The sequence below is a fragment of the Zootermopsis nevadensis genome, unplaced genomic scaffold (assembly GCF_977971745.1).
Source record: "Zootermopsis nevadensis isolate Lab colony 2312 unplaced genomic scaffold, Znev_1.0 Znev_ptg000027l, whole genome shotgun sequence".
NCBI lineage: Eukaryota > Metazoa > Arthropoda > Insecta > Blattodea > Termopsidae > Zootermopsis > Zootermopsis nevadensis.
In genome coordinates, this window is record NW_028259159.1 from 1,003,573 (window position 1) to 1,009,608 (window position 6,036).

General features: G+C 38.3%; 1 protein-coding gene across 3 annotated transcripts in view; it reads right to left on the reverse strand.

The window, feature by feature from the left end:
• LOC110828533 (uncharacterized) overlaps positions 1–6,036 on the reverse strand; it is a 281,385-nt gene that overhangs the window by 70,775 nt on the left and 204,574 nt on the right. The gene's annotated exons all lie outside the window — the stretch shown is intronic.

Here is a 6,036-nt window from a genome sequence, read left to right on the forward strand (position 1 = left end):
ATTGTTTCGTAAGAATAACATATAACTGTAAAATTATTACCACGAGAAAGATTTATCATCAAGCTATTAACATAACAAAAACTCGAAGCGTCAGCTCGAGTATGACGAGACACGTGTTTCTTCTATAAATCTGACAATATCTGCGTTTAAGTTATTCGATCAAAGTGTATGAAACAGTATTTAAGAGACTGGTGGAAAAACAAGTTGACGTGGATAATCAATCTGGCGAATGAAATACTGCTTTTTGTTCGTTTACAATCCCGGGCATTGAACTGAACCACCTCACAGAAAAACTAACTCTCTGACAGCAAAAACCGAATGTTCAACACCGCTAATGCCAACGACCGCCCAGATCAGTTCCACTCCCCTCCCATCTCTGTCTTTGTCTTCCAAGTGGGTCTTGGCCAAGAGGTTTTACCCTTTTATTCACAAGCACAGATAAAGCATTGTCCAGAATTTAAATGCTCTCAAATATGGCAACTATTTCTACTACTTAAAACAGAAATGTGAAATCGAAAATAAACTCTGAGAATATACAGAGCTATAAACTAGTCCGACCAAAGTGAGGAGCGTAAACATTTAACAGGAACTAACTAAAATATTCATTATTTAGGAATGAGATTTCAGATTCTTACGGCGATTGGCAAAAAAATTGTTATTTTCAGGGGTTCTGCGCCGCGTCGTCTGTTACAAGTTTACCGACGTTTCAGAGACGCTTGCTGCCTCCATCATCGACCTGATGATAAAAGCAGCAAGCACCCCTGAAACGTCAGTAAACTTGTAACAGATTGCAGAACGTAACAACCCACAAGACAATCGTCTTTTTCTTTAAGAGTGGCGCGCACCTTCCGGTTGTAACGAGGTCAGTTTTCCGTGATACAGTCCAATCCAATCAATCACGCAATCGCTATCAAGATTTGAACCAACAATCCCTGGGGTGTATGAGCTTCCTCGATAAGAGGTTATGGAGTCACAAATGCAGATGGCACTGGCATTCACGATTCAGTTCACTTGGTCGCGCACAATGTGTCCTACTTCCTATGGATCCTGTTACCAGATGACATGCGCAGCATTCCTTCATAAGAAATATCCACTTTTCTTCCACATTTGGAATTCAGAAACTTGCACGTGTCCGCAACCCTTTTCTTTGTGATGATTCTTACACCGACATGGCTTTAATAACTGCATATGGACTATACTCAGAATGTCTTGTGTGCTGTTGCAAGTGAAGTACATTTAGTCAGCACAAATCACCAATCTGAGTGTTCAAGTGTTGTCCTCCGTGACGTCCCTCATTCTAAACAGGAAATATACAGTACAGTCCTTAAAATAAGACATAAATTCCAACTTTAAACAAAACTTTAATATCAAATCCTGATAAGCAAGCGATGGTTCCTGACGTGGACAGGAAACGTTCTCTCCACCACGACCACCCAGTATCCTAATTCAATGGTTACCGTGTGTTATTCCCCTGTGTATAGAAATGACCACTTACCTTCATCGTGTGCCAAGGTTAAGAATGCGTGGAGTTTTACCTCCGGTCAATATACATATACACATAGCAGCTTTACCTTTTACATTTACCTTGTAAGCCAGCAGACCATAGTTTAGATCTTTTAAAGTATAAAACCAGCATCCAACTGAGAGTTGCTTTCTACGACGCATTCTTAGATTATATCCCCAACCTAGAGTAAAAACTATAGTAGGGATCATTCTACCCAACTTCGGTACTAAAGGGAGGTGAGTGGTTAGCTTCACGCTCCGACCACTTTATCCCAGCACCAGAGTAAAGGAGACCGAATGGGCAATTAGACCGAACATCCTGCCACGCTTGTCGGGCGCTGTGGCACTCTGGATCCTCAAGACACGTGTTTGTTGGTACTGGCTTAATGCGCTGCGTAGCAGATGCTTGGGCGTAACCTCTGCTAATGTACCACTCTCCGCGTCAGAAGATAGCCCTTTGCACAGAAGTAATGGGCAGTGAAAGAGGATAAGAACATGAGAGCGAGAATGCAGACTTGAGACGAGCAACCAAAGACGACGCGCGGAGAGATGCCTTAGCAAGTCGAGACAGTGACAAATGACAGTATATAAGGGCACGAAATAATATCCTTGGGACGAGAAGTCGTACATCCAGTTTTACCCAGTTTAATTTACTTGAACGGAATTACTTTAATACCAAGCTTGACACAGCTTCTTTGTTGTATTGTGCAATATTGCATACGGACGCGGAGTGGTATTAAAAAATAAAGAGCTTTTATTAGCGTCTGGATGAAATTTATGTAGAAAATGCTGCAAAATTTTCCAGTTTGCATAGAAACGCAATTTCATCTCTAGAGAATTTCAAATAAAAACTGCAAAAAAAGAACGGAGCATAAGTTAGGCGATTTCCATAAGTGCACCAAGTGAACGCATAATAAGCAGGTCATGCCTGTTTGTTAGTCCGCGGATCTCATTGTCCGAACCATTCGCTTACTTATAAGTTTGGTACGGGGGCTGCACTCTCATATGCCGCAAACGAATTTCAAACTCGGCTCTATCGTTCAACCGTAACCGTGCTTCTTGACATTTTATACTTCACGGATCATTAAACAGCAGTGAAGTCTCCGAGGATCTATGATCTGTCCCTCACAATATGCAGTACAAGTAACAGTGTGCAGATCTAATCATCACTAAATGCGTGCGTAAAATGAACATAAAATTTTCAAATCCGTAACAGCTCTGTAAAATAGTTTTCATCAATTCGCATTTCATATTTTATAAAAATTCCTCAATAAATAAAGAAAAAATGTATTTACGGATTTCACATAAATACAATTGCAACTAACATGAGAAAGATCCTAGGGAAGACTGAGCCATGTTGCAGGTCATAAAATATTTAGTGTGTCATAAAACACTTCCTTATTCGAAAGGCCAGACAGCCACTGTTCAGTCCCGACACTGAGTCTTTAAACTACAGTAGTAACCAAAAATATTCCCAAGTTTCCACTTAGTTCTTCCATGATTTAGTAATAATTTTATCGTCTTTTTAGTTATAAGAACATTTGTTTAATTTCCTTGAGTCAGCCTGAGTTTTGGATGTTAGAAGTCTCAGTGCTGAGTTTATTTAACAAATTACCATCAAAAGAGCGTGCCGTTTCTCAAACGAAGCCAGCTGGACTATTTAGTTTGACATCTCAATTGTTTCCAGGAATGAAATAAAATCGAACACTGTGGTCGATACTCAGATTGATTTCAATTACCAAGCTCAATGACGAATATAAAGATGTATTTTTTAGCTACGTGTTATAAAACGATGAATTATGAGCGCATATTTAATTATGTTGTCTCTTCAGGTAAAAGCTGGTCTCAACTATTTCCACGTTATTTCAAATTAACTAACATAAATGTCGTATAACCAACATTCAATTGAAAAACAAACTAAATGTCTTTAATTCTTGTCCTTGGGTTTTAGCGCCTGGAGTTGAAATTATAATTTCAGCTTTCGGGGTTGATCTGGCAATTGAAATGTTGGCCAATACGTTGGACAATCCTCAATATTTGATGCGGCTCCACCCCTAAAGTTGAAGTTACACATCTCGTAAAATGAGTGAAAGTATTCCATTTTAAAGCACATTCAGATTGAGGCAATGTATTTCATCCTTCAGAGAAGCTCGCTGTATGTGATTGCAGCTTTCCTTGCCACTTATACATTATGACCTGTTTCAGGTTGCTCATTCTCTCATAATGCCACCTTTTCCCCATTAATCCGTCATTCTCTGAGTCCTTATCTTCTGTCACAGTTCACTAAGCTTTCCTTGATCAAATCTGCCTCAGTTGCTACATTCCTATTACGTCTGCTCTTTCTCCAAACGTTTTACGTTATCGCGTTTACAAGAAGCGAGACTTTGCAGAAATTAAATTAATTAATTTCTTGTCTTTTATCACTAAAACATAAGCCGGTTTATTCGATATTGCGTACGTTCATATCCCGCCTGCGTCACCTCGCTTCATTTGGTAGCTCCTCGTATTTGATGGATTACAAATTATGAAGCTCTTGACCATACATTCACGCAATATTCACCATCCTCCATTTGTTTACTCTTTCTTAGGTTAAAATATTCTCCTCAGAACTCTTAACCTTGCGAAAGGCGATTAAAAAGTACCAAATTTGCTACATATGAAACTAAGATGTCAAAATTACTGTCTATGGGCCTCGTTAGTACCTCAGCGTTCCAATTAAACATAAATTAATTACGTTTATGCTGATTCCATCTTCAGGATTTGAGAAGCTTGTTTCTCCGGAACATTGGTATCTACATGCAGTCCATGGCATTACAACGCAGAAGATGAACATCGGCAAAAATTAATTTGCATTTTGACATTCGCAAATCTTGCAGCATAGTGTGAGAAGTAAAACTGTACAAACCAATAACATTTCGTAGTTCATTACTAACATTTACATAAGTCAACCTCATGTCTGCTCGTGTTTACAGTGGTTTGTCTGTTCACATCACTATGTTATGCCTCGGACAAAGCACGCAGTCAGTAAAAAATCTTGAAACACAAACGGTAACAACTTCATTTCTCTATTTGTGTACAGTATATTACATATATCTGATTGAACTACGAGCTATCTGCATCTGTCTATATATTTATGCGGCTGGAACAATACATCATTTGAAAGCGAATGAATTGGCATATAGGTAGCCCAGAGCGCTGTAAAACAGTTTCCTTTGTTGATAAATGAACATGGCCGGAAGATCCAACACCATGAAGTGGAAACAAAAACTCCATTATGACAATAATCAATATAAAATCCATTAAGAGAATTGGTCACTGTCCCGGAAAAAAGTTCGTCAAAATCAATCAACAGAAAATTTCTACTTTATTAAAGTACAACAGAAAGATAATGCGTTAGCCTCCGTAGTCTTGAAAGTGAATGATTCTGAGTTACAGCGGTAAACGTTCTTGGCGCTTTTAATACTAACTACGAGATATCTCGTCCACAAACACTGTTTTCTATCCACCCCTTTGCTCCACAACTTATTTCCTAAGACCCATCTTAATACTATAGTCTCATCAGTTGAGTCTACCTAATTTAGTATAATTGGATCAGTTGGTTCAAATATTTAAAGGGAGAACAGACGCTAACTGCATAAGGAATGAACCTGTTTGATATCAGTAACAAGAGATGTACGACGTACATGCCACAAACTAATCAAATTTAATAATACGACAGGTATAATTTCAAAGAAATAAGCATCGTGTACAATATTGCCAAGAAAATAGTATCCTAAGAGAGTTTTTAATTACGATCTGCGAGGAAAAAGGAATGTTAGAAGACCAAAAAATTGGGCTCAGTAAACATGATAACTGGTAGGGAAAAGGCCAGTAAGCGTGATCCTGTAAGTTCATAATGATAATAGACCCCATATTCAAAATAACAAAATCATAATATAAATAAGGTAACAATAAACAATATAAGATGTGAGATACTCCGGGTGTAGATTAAGTCGATGTCGTTCTTATGGGCGTCACAAGCCACAAGACCAGCGTCGACAATCTGCACCATGTACCGCCTAAGGAAGACACTATCTCCATAAAAAATAACACAAAAACGCGTGTCCCTGTACAGCTTTGCGTGTTAACTGTTCGAGGTCACAGTCATAACCTTTTAAATAATTTAATAAATTACGTAATTTAACATTAACAGTAAACAAAGAGACCCAAGCTACTACACTGAACATCTCAAAGTCCACGGTTGCACCATCAGAAGTTTAAATTTGTTGTCTTTTGCTTAAAGCTTTCTGTTAAAAATTCACCTCACAAGCTTAATAACAGAAATGGCTAATTAATCTATTTGCGGAAGGAACTTACCAAAATTCTTTTCATTTATTGAACTGCTAATTAAATAAATTTAAAATGTCATTGTTGGTTTTGTGGGCTGTAACGCTCTCTGGACTAATATTTTATGTAGATCCATACAAACGTGGGGAAATTTATAGGCGTTTTCATGGGTAGCCATCCAAATAAGTCCTGTAAAGGCTGACTGTT